Source organism: Lontra canadensis, unplaced genomic scaffold, assembly GCF_010015895.1.
Source record: "Lontra canadensis isolate GAN:19392208 unplaced genomic scaffold, GSC_riverotter_1.0 scaffold46, whole genome shotgun sequence".
In the NCBI taxonomy this organism is placed as follows: domain Eukaryota; kingdom Metazoa; phylum Chordata; class Mammalia; order Carnivora; family Mustelidae; genus Lontra; species Lontra canadensis.
In genome coordinates this window covers 5861129-5878461 of record NW_022631040.1, presented here as the reverse complement: position 1 = coordinate 5878461, position 17333 = coordinate 5861129, and the positions used below count along the sequence as shown (strand labels likewise).

General features: G+C 35.6%; 1 pseudogene; it reads left to right on the top strand.

The window, feature by feature from the left end:
- The first annotated feature begins 415 nt into the window (after positions 1-415).
- On the top strand, positions 416-13231 carry LOC116876621 (annotated as a pseudogene).
- The last annotated feature ends 4102 nt before the right edge of the window (positions 13232-17333 follow it).

Here is a 17333-nt window from a genome sequence, read left to right as displayed (position 1 = left end):
ATTGGTTCATAAACATGTAAATTTATAATAATATGATGAAGACCTCTATGAACATCTTTGCATTAATTTCTTCTGGCTGCTATAACAAAGAATCACGCATTTTGTGGCTTCAAACTATACAGATTTATTATTTTATGGTTTTAAGGCTGAAAGTCCATGATAGGTTTCACCACACTCCATGATAGGTTTCACCACACTCCCTCTGGAGGCTCTAGGAGAGAACCCAGTTGTTTGCCTTTTTCAGTTTCTGGTTGTTGTTCTTGTTCCTTGGCTCATGGCCACATATGGGATCCCCTTTTCTCCCCGGCTTCCATGGTTACGTGGACTTCTTTCTCATTTCCCTCCAAAATTCCCTCTATAACCATTTTATAAGGACACTTGTGATTACAGGTAGGGCACACCCTGATCATCCCGGATGGTCCAGCCATATCGAGACCCTTCAGTTAATCACATCCGCAACATCCTAACACTACAGAAGACCACACTCACAGGTTCCATGTTGGGAGCCATGGGGCCTGGTCGAGGGTATTGCCTCACTAGGTTAAGGTTTGAGCTAATGCAGGACTAACTCTGCGGAGGGCGGGATTACCCTGCAGGCAACTGCCGGGAGAACAGATAGCCCCAGATAAGCATGGTCTGTTACTCTCTTGCCTTTTCCTCTGATTCCGTATCTCTCTCAAACAAAGAGTCCCTTGCTAATCTGCTGCGAACATCTCTCAGGCTTATGAGCCGGAGCAACCCCAAGGAGGTAAATTATTCCGTACCTAGGACTATAGAGAACTTTAAATGTGTCCCACAATAGATGGTTTCCTCCCTAGGTTGATGTTTGTCCACGGCTTTCACAAGCCGAACCTGTTAAAATACACCCTGCCTCCTGCAAAGGTAACGCCTTCTCATTCCTACTGCTCTCCCTATACTTAGTTTCTTCAGATAGCTTCTCGTTTTCCGTTAACTTATCTCTTGCTTTCCTACAGTTCTTTATTATCTACATTATCCCTAAACTTTCTCGTTTTCCATTAACCTATACCTTTTCTTTCTACAGTTCTTTATTATCTAGTTCATCCCTATAGCTTCTCGTTTTCCATTAACCTATATCTTCTTTTCCTGAAGACCCCAGAACGAATTACCAAAAAGCACACATGGCTTTCTGAGGGACATGATTACTCAAGAAGCAAGACTCTGTCCCCCATCCCTGGTGCCAGTCTGTACCCTTATAGCTTAACTAAAATAACATGTGCTAAACAAAGAGAAATGATTTGATGAGTGCTGAGTTCTTTAATGTCCTTTGCATGAATGTGAACCCCCTGCCCCTATTAAACTGCCTATATAAGAAGCTCGATAATCAAAATAAAGATGGAGATGCCTGACTACTGCCCAGAACTTGCTGTGTGGCTCTCCTGTTCATCTTGCCGACACCACCCCTCCTTTGGGGACACCTGGACCTGCCAAGGCTGGACCCTAGCAGTTCCAGGAATTAGGACCTAGATATCTTTTGGGGCCAATATTCAGCCTACTCCAATCATCTTCTTAAGGAAGGGGGAAAAAAAACAAACAGGAAAAGAAAGATCAATAGATTGAAGAACTCTAGACCAATCACATCTAACTCTTTTATTCAAATTTAACTTAATTAAATGATGTAAGGTAAACATATGAATTAATTTTCTATGTCAATAACCAATTTTCCAGAAATTTGAAGAAAAATAATTGCTTGTGTTCCCACTATTTTGGAATTCCATCTCTGACACAAACAGGAATACTTGCCTAGTGTTCTATTTTTATAGCATACTTTGGGCATGGAATTTCTTTTTAAAGATATTTATTTATTTATTTATTTGATAGATCACAAGTAGGCAGAGAGGCAGGCAGAGAAGCGGGGGAGGCAGGCTCCCTGCTGAGCAGAGAGCCTGATGCGGGGCTCGATTCCGGGACCCTGAGATCATGACCTGAGCTGAAGGCAGAAGCTTAAATCCACTGAGCCACCCAGGCGCCCCTGGGCATGGAAATTTAAGTCAAGGATCTGACTGCTAATCCTTTTTTTTTTTTTTAAGATTTTATTTATTTATTTGACAGACAGATATCACAAGTAGGCAGAGAGGCAGGCAGAGATAGAGGAGGAAGCAGACTCCCTGCTGAGCAGAGAGCCCGATGTGGGGCTCGATTTCAGGACACTGGGATCATGACCCGAGCCGAAGGCAGAGGCTTTAACCCACTGAGCCACCCAGGCGCCCCTGACTGCTAATATTTTTTCCAGGCTTGGTCTTTTTTACATTCCATAGGCTCCTGACAGTCTAGAAAACTTGCTAATTACAATGAAGAGGACATTTTGTCTTTACTTGCCTTTGCTGCTAAAATTTTATCTGTTGAAGTAATTTTCCCTTTCTGTACTGCTGTTGGAAATGTTACCCCTTCTTTAAATCGCAGCTGACATGATGTCTCTTATTCCTATCCCTCTGTAGATGCCTCACCATTCTCTTCTGTGCTGCTAGAAGCATGTAGGCACTTATTTTACTTTGCTTTTTATTAGTTTAAGGTTAAAAAATGATGCTTTCGTTTAAAAAAATGCACCTTAGTTTGCTTTGTGTTAATTTAAATTAAAAAAAATGCAGGCTTGGATTCTACTAAGTAGGAAATTATAAGAATATTGATTTTCCTTATTATATCTTATTTTCCTCAACCATAAAATGAACCATAAAATGATGCAATTAATGATCCTTACGGGAGGTGGTATTATAAAGAATAAATAAAATAATCCACATGAAGCATTTCACCTGGTACCCGGAAAAAGCAAGCTTTCAGTAAACACTAGCTATTCCTCTATTCTTGTCTACATTCACTTTTAACATTATTTAAATTATTTAGATTATGACCTTCATAGTGCCAGGGCTCACGGAAATGATTTCCCCAATTCTCAGATACCACTTACTTAACTTATATTCAATTCCACTAATACTCATATCCTTTTAGCTTGTCCATCCCATAAAATAATCATACTTTAAAAAACACAAAATTTCTGCTGGTTCCTGGGTGGTTCAGTCATTAAGTGTCTGTCTTCAGCTCAGATCATGATCTCAGGATCCTGGATTGAGCCCCACATCAGGCTCCCTGTTCAGCAGGAAGCCTGCTTCTCCCTCTCCCACTCCCCCAGCTTGTGTTCCCTCTCTCACTGTATCTTTCTCTGTCAAATAAATAAATAAAATCTTAACACACACACACACACACACACACGAAATTTCTCTATTCTTTTTTTTTATCTTTATATGGCTTTTTCATGTCATTTAACTTCCTTGTTTTGAAGTGTCTCACTGTTAATACACTTACCCAGTAAATTATAACCCATGATCAGTTTTATTCATTCAGGAAAAAATATATAATTCTGCAGTCTAAATGCAGGCTAAAATTTAGTTTATCACACAAACCTTTTGCCTAAACAAACACACTTTGCAATCGACTACCCTATTTATGTTCTAAAATAAATGAATTCAGAAAGTAAATTCCAAAATTGTGTTCCATCTTTAGACAAGTATTTACCAACAAGTTTTCTTGCTGAATGAAAATACCATGTTGGCTGGTTGAATTTTTACTCTCAAATAATTGTGACTTCTTTTTCCCAAAAATCATACTGAATTAATTGACTATTTTAATGCCATAGTCAAATATACTGCCAACCTTACTTCTTCATCATAAGTCCTTCTAAATCGTCCTATTTTTTTTCCACAAGTACACTTTGCATATTTCTTTTTGATTAATTTTCTGGCAAAAAATATATCAGTTGCAAAATTTCCTGTCATGTGTTTTTTTTTTTTTCTTTTTTCTTTTGCTTTCCCAGTGTGGGTTAAAAGGAAAAAAGAAAAATCCTTGTACTGATCAGTCAGCTCCAAGTATCGTATAACTTCTATAACTAAAAAGTACAGATAATTTGCTTGTTTTTCCAGAGAAGTGGGCAGGGAGCCAAAGCTCACAACCAAAATTAGTTCCCAATTTAGTGTTCGATGTCATTTCACAAGGACTGGAATGAAAAATGAGACATTGGACATGTTAACTCTGAGGAAAATTATCACTTCACCTTGTATAGGGCGTCTTTACAGGATGAAATCAGAGGAGATAAATCATCTCGTCCTGTGACAGATCTGCCTGTCATCTAAGAGAAAAATGTCCCATAGTGAGGGGGGAGCCACCGTCTGCGTTTCCCTCAGGTTATGACCAGGTATATTTTATGCCTCAAAATAATCATAGAAATTTGGAAATGGAGATGATATATGCAGGACACACTTACCAAGTCAGTTTTTCCCAATGACATTTTAAGTGTATGTATATAAATACAAATAGAAATGCTTACATATTTGTGAACTGCATATATCCTTGAAATGGTTACTGAGTAAAGAAAACATTACTGAATGCTTACCACGATCAGGCATCAGAATGGCCTGGGATGATCAACAGAAATGAGAGCAAATGTCCAAGTAGGAGGCATGGGGTGTTTTGTCCTCCAAATCTTCCTTGGAAAGCAGGAAATCAGCTTATATTTAAATACTTACAAAGTCGGTGATATTAAGGTCCCTCATATACCTTATTTTGAAATCTAAAGTACTTTTGGGAAAAGATATATTGACTAGAAATGATATCACTCCAAATTAAATTTTTTTCTTTTTACATATAAAGGTCACCTTAGGGAAATATGAACAATAGAGGCAAAAATATTTTATCCAGATTTTGTGTTTATTCCTGTGCTATGGTATCACATCTAAGAGTTTTGGTTGCTGTTTTAAACAAGTATTTTTTAAAGTCATAAAGAAGCACTAATGGAGAATTTGAATACAATTCTTCAACACTAATAATTAGCCTAGAAATGAATGGGTCTTTGTAGCTTGAGATAAATGCTTGATGTCAGCAGCATTTTTTTAAAAGAGCTGTATCTCACATTTTTAAAGGAGGTCCACATCAAAGTTTCTAGATAACTCCAAAGTAGTTCTAAATGTAATAATGTTAAAGCTGTATATTTCTGCTAAAAACTGAAAAAAAATAAAAACCAAAACTCTAGTATTATAAAGATAAAGTATTATAAAGATAAAGCTATGCTGTGAGGGCTCTAAATCAAGTATTTATTTTCTTCTAAAAACCTATTCCAATTTGGCTGAAAAAAAAAATTCTTGGGAAATCCTCTATTCATCTCATTTAATAAGCACTCTATCACCTTATATTTCTGATTACTTGATATTTATGAAAATATATCTTAAAATAAAATTTTCTGAATAATGTCCCCACCCAAACCTTTACATAATTCTTTAAAAATCATACAATTTTGAATACTGAATAATATATTTATAATTAAGAAATTAAAATATCCTTCCAAGGAAAGCCAAATATGATCATTTTATCTGTGATTTTCTATAAGGTTTCATTAAATCTTTTCTTTAGCTCACAGTAATATTATATTGGGGCTCATTGTTCACACTTTCGTTCATATGCATGCATTGAGCACATCCTCTTACCTGGGCTGTGTCCTGGGCACTAAGTGTACAATGTAAACAAAGTAGACAGGTCAACGAATTTTAGGGACCATAGATTTTTTTCATTCCGTTTATTGTTTAGGACTATTGTAACCTTAATGTTAGTGTCATATGAGTCAGACAAAGGAAAGTACATAGGACCAAATAGGTTAGCAGAAAAAAGAAAATGATAAGAGATGCTTAAAAGCTAAGACAGGCCATTAGCACAGGAAAAGAATGCTACTAGTTTCAAAGAAAATAATCTGGATTTAGTAATTATGTTAATTTCTATGCAACTGATGGAGGGACAATTTAAAACCTGCTGCAGAGATTAACTTGGAGAAAATACACCACTAGCTGGTTCTCTGTTGTCTAAGGGTACCAAAAACTGCACCAGACTGCATTCAAACATTCATTTTTTTTTCCTCGTTAAATTATTCATCAAAAATTTATTGGGAACCCTCTATCTACCAGGTATCCTTCTATTTCATAGGTAGAGTGGTAAAACAAACTACAAAGAAGTCCTTGTCCTTAGTGAGCTTATATCCTACTGGAAAAACAATGATAATAAATATACCATATATTTATATTATAGTCAGGTACCTGCAAATCTATGTATAGATATGTTTAGTATACATATCACATATAGATATGAATAGTATATTACCTATATCTATATTTCTATATATCTCTATGGGAACATAGAATAATAATAAAGAAGAAAACTGGGATATGAAATGGCAGGAGAGAAAGAAGAGAGAAGTTTTATAAGTGATTTCTCATTCATTATTTTAAAATTAAGCTTCTTTCCTAGCCATCTTGAACCTGATGCTTCACATGTTCCCTGTTCCTCAAACACCACACTCTTCCCCCACTCCCATGCTTTTTTTAAATCATTTTTTTAAAGATTTTATTTATTTTGGGAGAAAGAGCCCAAGAGCCAGGGGCAGGGGAGGGGCAGGGGAAGGGCAGAAGAGGGCAGAGAGAGAGAAAATATCATTTAGACTCCATGCTGAGCATAGAGCCTGACAGAGGGCTCAACCTCATGACCCCGAAATGATGACCCTGAGATCATGACTCTGAGATCATGACTTGAGCCAAAAGGAAGACTCGGACACTTAAATGACTGAACCACCCAGGCACACCTCTCCTATACCTTTAGATCTGTTGCTCTATCTACTTGGATCCTGTTCCCAAACTTCTTTAAATTGAGATTTAAAACCCTCTGACTTTTGCTTCAAAGCCTGGCTTAATATGATGCCCTCCATAATACATTTTTTCATCTATGCTTCTCACTCAATGATGAGATCACATTATAATCTTCATGATCTCTATGATCACATTGGTTTCCTATTATGAGAATTCCCCAACTTACTCTTCAATATTAAACAAACTTTTTTTTTTTTTTAATTTCACCTAATATGAATTGCCTAACGTTATCAAGTTCTCTGGCCGATGTTTTTTCTTTCAATTATGTCACCTCTAGTTCAATGTCAATTATTTGGAGAAGCTGGTTTTCTGTTTAAAAGATAACACTTTTACCCCAGAAATTACTGTAGGCCAACATTATGGTTCTGAAACCTGTAACAAGGGAAAAGGATTCAGGATACAGAAGATTCCCCTTAGAATGAGAAGGGAAAACTTACTATTTTCATTTTTTAAAATAGATCATGACTGTATATTTGTAGTAAATCTCAAATGGTACTATGGATATATTTTTTTTTTTCTTTTCAGCGTTAACAGTATTCATTGTTTTTGCACCATACCCAGTGCTCCATGCAATCCGTGCCCTCTCTAATACCCACCACCTGGTTCCCAACCTCCCCCCGCCGACCCCTTCAAAACCCTCAGATTGTTTTTTAGAGTCCATAGTCTCTCATGGTTCACCTCCCCTTCCAATTTCCCTCAACTCCCTTCTCCTCTCCATCTCCGCTTGACCTCCATGTTATTTGTTAGGCTCCACAAATAAGTGAAACCATATGATAATTGACTCTCTCTGCTTGACTTATTTCACTCAGCATAATCTCTTCCAGTCCCTTCCATGTTGCTACAATAGTTGGGTATTCATCCTTTCTCATGGAGGCATAATACACCATAGTGTATATGGACCACATCTTCCTTATCCATTCGTCTGTTGAAGGGCATCTTGGTTCTTTCCACAGTTTGGCGACCGTGGCCATTGCTGCTATAAACATTGGGGTACAAATTGCCCTTTTTTTTACTCCATCTGTATCTTCGGGGTAAATACCCAGTAGTGCAATTGCAGTGTCATAGGGAAGCTCTATTTTTAATTTCTTGAGGAATCTCCACACTGTTCTCCAAAGTGGCTGCACCAACTTGCATTCCCACCAACAGTGTAAGAGGGTTCTCCTTTCTCCAAATCCTCTCCAACACATGTTGTTTCCTGTCTTGCTAATTTTGGCCATTCTAACTGGTATAGGGTGGTATCTCAATGTGGTTTTAATTTGAATCTTCCTGTTGGCTAATGATGATGAACATTTTTTCATGTGTCTGATAGCCATTTGTATGTCTTCATTGGAGAAGTGTCTGTTCATATCTTCTGCCCATTTTTTGATGTGATTATCTGTTTTGTGTGTGTTGAGTTTGAGGAGTTCTTTATAGATCCTGGATATCAACCTTTTGTCTGTACTGTCATTTGCAAATATCTTCTCCCATTCCATGGGTTGCCTCTTTGTTTTGTTGAGTATTTCCTTTGCTGTGCAGAAGCTTTTGATCTTGATGAAGTCCCAAAAGTTCATCTTTGCTTTTGTTTCCTTTGCCTTTGGAGACATATCTTGAAAGAAGTTGCTGTGGCTGATATCAAAGAGGTTACGGCCTATGTTCTCCTCTAGGATTCTGATGGATTCCTGTCTCACGTTGAGGTCTTTTATCCATTTTGAGTTTATCTTTGTGTATGGTGTAAGAGAATGGTCGAGTTTCATTCTTCTACATATAGCTGTCCAGTTTTCCCAGCACCATTTATTGAAGAGACTGTCTTTTTTCCACTGTATATTTTTTCCTGTTTTGTCAAAGATAATTTGCCCATAGAGTTGAGGGTCCATATCTAGGCTCTCTACTCTGTTCCACTGGTCTATATGTCTGTTTTTATGCCAAGTACTATGGATATTGAAAAGCGGCTTTTTTTATTTTTTTGGACACAGAAGCACTGGTATAAAATTTCCTCTCAAAAGCAAGATAATTAATATATAGCATATTGAAGCCATTTATGAGTATTATGAGAAAAGGTAATTATTAGTAGAAGTTAGCAATTAGTAGAATTTAGGCTGCATTTGCATACATACCAGCTTGGTGGGGGGGGATTGCTGTTAATTTAAATAGCATCTTTAGGAAATGGGATTAATGTTAATATAGGATAAAGGTACACTTGCTTTAAGAGTGCTTTTTATACATAATGTTTAAGCAAAATTTATAGTACTTTGCATCACTCTGCGAGTAATGTTTCATTGGCAGTTTCTCTTCTTGCCTTAGAAAACACACTATTCTAATCTAAAGTCCGTCTGTCTAGTAGACTGATCTAAAATGCAGATTCGGTCATTATGCAATTTTGTTTAAAATAGATCTTTGGTTTCTCCAAATCTCAGGAAAATTAAAATTTCTATCCTTCAGTGCCTATCAGTGTGACACTTTTGTACCCATCTCACCAGTGCATTTCTTGTCAATGTCAGAAAAGCAGTTTTCTTTCCAGTTTACTAATGTATTTTCAAGTATTCATACTTTTTTTTTTTTTAAGATTTTATTTATTTATTTGACAGACAGAGATCACAAGCAGGCAGAGAGGCAGGCAGAGAGAGAGAGGAAGGGAAGCAGGCTCCCCGCTGAGCAGAAGCCCGATGTGGGGCTCGATCCCAGGACTCTGAGACCATGACCTGAGCTGAAGGCAGAGGCCCAACCCACTGAGCCACCCAGGCGCCCAAGTATTCATACTTTTGCAGAAACGATTCCCTAGGCCTATAAGGCATATTCTCATGCATTATTAAGGTTTATCCAATTCCATATATTTTAATATCTGCTGATGTTTTATTTCCTTCAAGATTAGCAATCTGTCTTCCACATTAGCAGTCTGCCAAATCCAGGCTGTATAATCAAACTCCCCAAGTATTTTGTGTAATCTTAATTTGATTTTCGTCACAAGTACAATTTCTATATTTTACTTGCATATTTACTTGTCTCTCTCCAGTATTGTTACTTGATATGCCATAACCTCAGTTTGTTATTTTTGGTATATATATATATATGTATATATATACATATATATATATATATACACTTTTGGATTCATGATTCAGTTCCAGCCCAGAGATTTTAATTAACTCAGGCTTAAATTAAGCCTGAATCATGAATTTAAAAGAAAGATTCAAAAGAAAAAAGAAAAGAAGACTAAAGAAGTATTTGAAAATAATAACTTTGTTCCCAAAGTTTGGAATCAGTCTCCTGAAGGGAATTCTGTAATCCTAATACATTGCTTAATGTTTCTGGAACATTACAAGAAAAGAGAAAAAAAAAAAAAAAAAGGTAAGTCTTCTATATAAAAATCAACTTGGAAAACTTGATCATGCCTCAGGTGAATTAAAGATATTCAAAATATTGTTATCATCTTATTTCTCACCTTCATTTGAAACTCTGTGACCAAAGGTACTTAACATCCTTGTTGTTCTCAAATGTATCTTAATAAGACATTATAACAAAGAACAACACAATATTTGGTGAGACATACTGGAATAAATTTGTCCCATGGCTAAGGGGACTCTTAGACCCAGGTAGAAGCCTTCCACCCTGCCCCAGAAACCACATAGCTCTAGGTATGCAAGCATTCATAGGTCTCTAGTCCTATCATCCAAATTCTCATTTCTCTACTTCTCACCAAAAGTCACCTGTCTTCAGTCCCATTCTCCCAGAGTTCTGTCTCTGCTTTGGTTTGCAGCTTATGGAATAAACAGAAGTAAATTATACTGAAGACCTATGGGGGCTACATTCCTTATCCTACTATGTATCATCTCCCATTTATATTTGTAAAAAAAGAATTTCTGGAATTAGGGGAACTTAACGGGAATCAATGATACCAGAAATAACAATTCGGGAGTGAGACAGGCTGTTGAGTTTTTAAAAAAAAAAAAAAAAATTCCAAGTTCATAATCAGCTAGATTATACAGCTGCCCACAACTAAATGTCATTTGAATGTTCTTAATTACCTATGTTTTTAGGAAGAAAGAGATCACTTTTAAATCATGTATTTATAGTTTATATAATTACTTAGTGTTTCACATGACTGGGTAGTGTCCTTTCTGGAGGGCACCATTGCTTGGTATTTGGTTTGGCAAAAGGGGAGAGAGCACAGCAGGTAGAGCAGCGAAGTGGAAGGCTCTTTTAGCCACCTTATAGAAGCTAAATTTAATTTAATTCTAATATAGGGAACAGTAAAACATCTCAATTAACTTAGCATTGAGTAATTAAGAATATGAATATTTTTAATATAAAAAGCACCAGGATCCATTTTATAAAAGTTGTTTAAATATAATAACAATCAACATAATAATAGATTATCACACAGAAGTCATGCAGAGCATACTAATAAATGACAAAATGTAATCAGAACATAATGAGCATAATAATGTAAGGCTAGAATGTTTTAAAATTAGGAACATAAATTCATTTCTTAACATATCATAAAACTAACATATCCCATAATGTTGCCATTGGTTTATCTCTTACTTTTGTTGGGGAACAAAAAAATCCAGCATTGTAATACTTAATTACAGCTATTTAATAAACATTAAGACAGAAAAAATAACTTAATTCTCTTTTGATGAAGTCACAATATTACAAAAGTACAGCATATCTCTTACAGATGGAAAATGAAAAAGAAAAAATTGCATTAAACCCTGGAATGAAATCCATAATCCTTGGATCACAATGCATTATGTGAGCATTGAGCAATAATTTGGTTTGTTGAAAATATATGAAATTAAGAGAAAACTGCCTAAGTCTACTACACATTTTAACTATTAGTATTTCACTATAGACTTCAAGAAAGACATTGTTAGTTTGCTTGCTTGTTGATTTGTTTTTTAATGTTCTCAAAAGTACTGTAGCCAGGTCATTACCATTTCCTTTGGCATCTGATAATCATATATTTGAGCACTAAGGTCATTTTGCCACTGCCAGCTCTTATTAGCTCCTAACATTTTTTTTTTTTCTTCACACATGTCTCAGTTCATGTTCTTCAATGAACTACTACAATTTAAAGCTCTAACCTAATGGCTCTCCTATGGTACAGGCCAGCTTGCCCAAACATTAAATGGTTCTTGAAATCAGATAAATATTTGTTAAAATTATTAATCTGGAAAATAGCTTTTAGTCACTTAAATTCCAATCAGTAAACTGAATTCCCTAGTAAAACACTGTATTAAGTGAAAATGTATTCCACTTGCCCTGTCACTCACAGCCTCCCATTCTGCATTCAAAAGGCTAAAATTTCATTATCAAAAATTCTTGCCAAGTAAACAACCTAGACTTCATATTATTTAAATTGCATGTGCTGGGTAAAAATAACTGGTAGAGAACCTCCCCTTTATATCTGGGCAAAAGACTCTCTGGGTACTTCAGAAAATACTTGATTCTATTGGTCGTATCCTGTGACAGCTTTTTTTTTTTTTTTTTAAGATTTATTTATTTATTTGACAGAGAGAGAACACACACAAGCAGGGAGAGCTGAAGTAGAGGGACAGGTAGAAGCAGGCTCCCTGCTGTGACAGTTTTAATATATGACTTGCCAACCAATTCCAACTCTTCCTTTCTTCTCATTATTACAGATTTTTTTAAGTAAAATGTAGACTGAAACATTTCCTTAGAGTACACTTCTGCCCACTACTCCTTTTTAGTCCCACTATTTTATAGTTAAGGACATGTAGCCCCTGCATTAACTTTCTGGGGCTGGGCACTGTGCTGCCTGGTGCCTTTTAGAAATCAGCTACTCAGGGAAAACGACTTTTATCCCTATAAACCATCTGCTGAGCACCCTCTGCCAGAGTCAGAGGAGTCTCTGTGCCTCCAGCTCAGGTCTGGTGCTCATTTCTGTGGGGCTTGTGGCTGTTTAGGCCCCGAAAACCTGCTCCAGATTCCACATGGCACGTCACTGCAGTAAGGAGCATTAGGCTCTAGACTAGAGATTTGAGCATAAGCAGGTTTGTACACAACCATATTAATGGGACAGAACAATTCCAGACCAGAATTTGAAACTGTAGTAGAAATTGAAGATGAGTTTACACTTGAAGTTGTCAAAACAGAAAATGAATCAGAAATTATGGGGAGCATGGGTGAAAGCACCCAAGGGAGAATGGGATTCCATGGCAAAACATGAATCCAAAGAAGATAAATTTTCCAGACATTTTAAATGGCCCTTAAGCCGGAACAGTTTCTCAGATATGGCAAAGGGACTGAACCCATCTGGATCTCTGGTGAAAATATCTCTCAAGGAAAGGCTATTCCATATTTTCTGTGGTGACAAGAAAATATCTGAATTCCAGGTCATGCCTCAGCTGCTCAACTCCCTAAAGACCAACAGGCTGGGCAAGAGTGTCAGTCGTGGTGTCCTGGTTGTGTTCACCTGTGCTGAAAGCTGTAGACTGGGGATTGGCAACACAGAGGAATTTGTTTGGAAGAAAGATTCAACAAATACACCCTCAAGACAACGTGGTGATGCCTTACAAATGCTGATCACATCTTAGACCTTGAAATTCCATTTCTAGGACTTTATCCTAAGGAAATAATTATACCAGGGACGAAGGTACAAAGATGTTGTTTTAGGTGAGTTTACAATGTATAAATATTAGCGAGACAAAAATGTCCAGTGACAAGCAAGTAAGTAAATTTTTAAACGGACACCAAAATATTCATAGTATCTTCATATCTTCATAAAAGTGTTTATACGTGTGTATGTCCACAGAAATCTGGAAAGATGCATGCTTAGTGGGAACTAGTTAACTATGCATGGCAGGACTAAATGAAATAATCATTTTACCGGTGTGTTTGTTTCTTTCTACAATAAAAATGAGTTAATTGCCCAACTAAGAAAAAAAAAAAAAAGTACATTTAGCTACAGCATTTTAGATTTCAAGTAATAGAATAGAAAATAACTTGAGCTAGCTTAAGGAAAAGAGGGTATTTTTTGAAGTACAAAGGGATGTTTGATATCAGGACAGAAATGCAGCTGAGCCTTAGGAAAGACTGTAAACCAAACAAGGAGAGCTATCCAAAACACAGAATATGTGAGTTTTCTTTGGTTTTTCATTTCTAAATTTTCTGAGTTGTCTGCATTCATCTTTTCTAGCACAGCAGTGTTCCCTATTAGTGCACATGATGAAAATAAAGAAGGGGCGCTTGAGTGGCTCACTAGGTTAAGCATTTGTCTTCAGCTTAGGTCATGATCCCAGGGTCTTGGTATTGAGTCCCATATTGGACTCCTTGCTCAGCAGGGAGCCTACTTCTCTGCCTGCTGCTACCCTTGCTTATGTGCTCACTCCCTCTCTCTCCTTCTAAAGAATAAATAAATAAAATCTTTTTTAAAAATAAAACAAATAATAACATACATAAATAAATAAATAAATAAATAAATAAACAGAGCCACCCAATTTTAGGCAAGTAAAGATTATTTTTTATCTTTCTCTCCCTTGGTCTGAATCCTAAATTTCCAGGGTGGGACTGAGCATGAGTCAGGGGTTCCTTCATTGAACTTCCACCAATGGGGTCAATTTCACATCTACAAAACATACCTCATTGTAGATGTAAACTTATGCTTATAGAATTGATTTACCTCTTGACCAGAACTGGGCATAGAAAATGGGGATCCATTTTCCGGGTGTAAATTTATTCTCTTAGAATGAAAGAAACTTGGAAATCAACATATTTATCAAAGAAAGAAACAGAAAAAATGGGACCATCAAAAATACAGCAGTATGTAGACTACAGACCTTACTATCAGTTAAACTTGCATTCACATACTGACTCTGCCATTTTATAGGTGCATGGTCTTGTGAATAACATTTAATTTCTTTGAGCATCATTTCCTCCATTGTAAAATAATATTTACCTAACAAAATTGTTTTGTAGGTTACATGGCAGGATGAATATAAGTGAGTTTTGTGCATATAGTATATCAATATAGTGAATTAATATGGCTAGTCCTGCTAATGGTTCAGGTCCCTACTCTGATTAAATCTTTTCAGAAAATCATTCCTCTATTATCTCACCCTTTACTCTCCTTTATTTTTCTCATTGCACATTTTATTGTTTAAATTATGTCATCTCTCTCTATATTTGTTTTTTAGCTATCTCTTCCATCAGACTGTAAAGTTCATGAGAGCGGAATTTTTCTCTCCATTGCTCACTAACATAGTCTCGCTTTCTGGAGCAATGTCTATTAGATGAAATTTTGTTTAATGATGGAAATGTATATTAAACACAAAACAGCCATTATATTTCAGTGAAATGTTAGAGCATATAGTCCAGCTTCCAGATCTTTGAATATATTGTGTCATGAACAAAGAAATATTCTTTCATTAAATGCTGAAAAAAAAGATTCTGAAAGTTTTCATGGGATTTCTTAAGGTTGTACATGTAAAAAGAATGTTTCCCAATGAAAGTGAAAAAAAAAATAAAGATTAGGAAAGTAAAAGATTCAAAAGTATAGTTCATGTTTCCCATTATCCCAAAGATATAAGAAGTGGAATAAAATATCTAAAAATGCTCTCTTTACTTATCAGAAGGCACTTCTGGATGGTGATGATATGCAAAAAGTTTAACTAATATTAATAGTTTAATGAACATTCTTTTAAAAAATATTTTATTTATTTATTTGAGAGAGTGAGAGATAGAGAGAGAGAAGCAGACTCCCCACTGAACAGAGAGCCTGAGAAGAGGCTCAACCCCAGGATCCTGAGATCATAACCTAAGCCGAAATCAGATGCTTAACCAACTGAGCCACCCAGGTACCCCTAGTTTACTGAACCTTGTATGTTTACAACATGGAGCATGTGGTACTGCCTTACAGAAGAATGACAGGTTGTTTTGTTTTAGATGGAATACTGTAGGTTTGAAACAATGTTATTTATATCAAGGTATTAAATCATACCATCAATGAATTTTAGTGATTAGTTGAACTCTTATGAATTCTTGCCCACAAGGTGATATGAAACAAGGAAGGAAGAATATTTAGCATTAAGGAAGGGATAAGCATTTAAAAATGAAATAAAAAAGAGTATTGAAGTGAAAGTAAAGCTAGAAACCAAGATAGACAAGTGTAAAGAACAGATGAACACTGGCAGGTATATAATATCATTTATAATTATGTGGAAGTCTAGTTACCCCGACCTTAAGTGTGAAAGATCTATTGCAGAATTTTCTCTAAATTTGTCTTTTGTGTGATAACTCAATATCCACAAAAGGTTGATGATATTACAAAGCACAGTCAAATACCTTACAAAGAATGAGAGAATTTGAAAGATTAGTGGAACACGTGTTTCTACAGAAATACAATCATTCATGCAAAAATATTATTGCAGAGAAATTTGAAAATCAATATTATGATATCCCATATTTCATTGCTTTCTACCTTCATTCCTTCTTATATCTGAATCTGATATTCAAACATCATTCTATAGGTTCAGTATGGTATTTGAAAATATGATCATCTTTTTTTGAGAAGTTAGGCTTTAACATTAAATCCACTGATTTCTAGCCATAGTATCTAAGAGAGGGAGGGAAAGTACTGGAGGAAGAGGAAGATCTGAAATCAGCCTGCAGAGGTGTATGATACAAATGAGATGAAATAAATACACTACATACAATGTACACTAAATTGATGTAAAATATAGACATAATTTCTGAAGTTACATGTAATAGTATACTGTGGCTATGCAATGGAAAAGTGTAATTTATGTTAATTGTATAAGGGAAAGAAGAACAACTGCATTAGAAATAATTTACAACTTATAATGCTTTGTTTTTATTTAAAAAGGTAAATTAAGATATTTATAATTATATATTATCCATACAATGTATAGTATATAATGCATATATTAGCAACAAATTGTTCTCATGGGTTTAGAATATTTTTTGTTTAATTAAAAACCATACTATCATCTAAAGAGAAGAAAACCATGTTATTGAACCATTTATTTTTTTCAAAATTTTACTCTACCCTATGTGTACAGAATAATAATGTATGCTAAGGTATGAAGACTAAAAGGTAATACATACAAACACTCTTAAAAATGCTTTACAAAGCAAAGAATGTGCTCTATCTTAACAAGTTAAGGTAATGCTGTGAGCTAGACATGAAAAATTTAAAGGTTGGCAGTAAGAACAAAGATATACAATGTTTGAGAAATGGTTAGTGTCTCTTTTGAATATCCACATCAACATTCATCTTAAGGGTACATAAACATGAGTCGAGATTATTTCTGCTCCTCTGGCATTATTTTTCCAAAAATAATAATTAGCAAGCATTATACTATATTTCCCCTAACAACCCCTTTATTTAGGTGCTTTACAAAGACAGTATTAGAATAAAAGAAGCTTCGGGCACTTCTATTATTATAACAGATGTCTCGTGAGATGTGATGATGTGCAGGTTACAACATTCTGATAGCGATTTCTAATGCATTACAGTAGGACATAGACCCTTGAGAATCACATGAAATTCTCTTCCATCTAGATTACATTTTCTCACTTTCCCAAAGTGCTTGATATGAGCTGACACAGCCATAAATATGTTTATATAAATGGCGCGCTGTCAGAGTTAGATAGAGAAATATATAGCCCAGTGAAAAA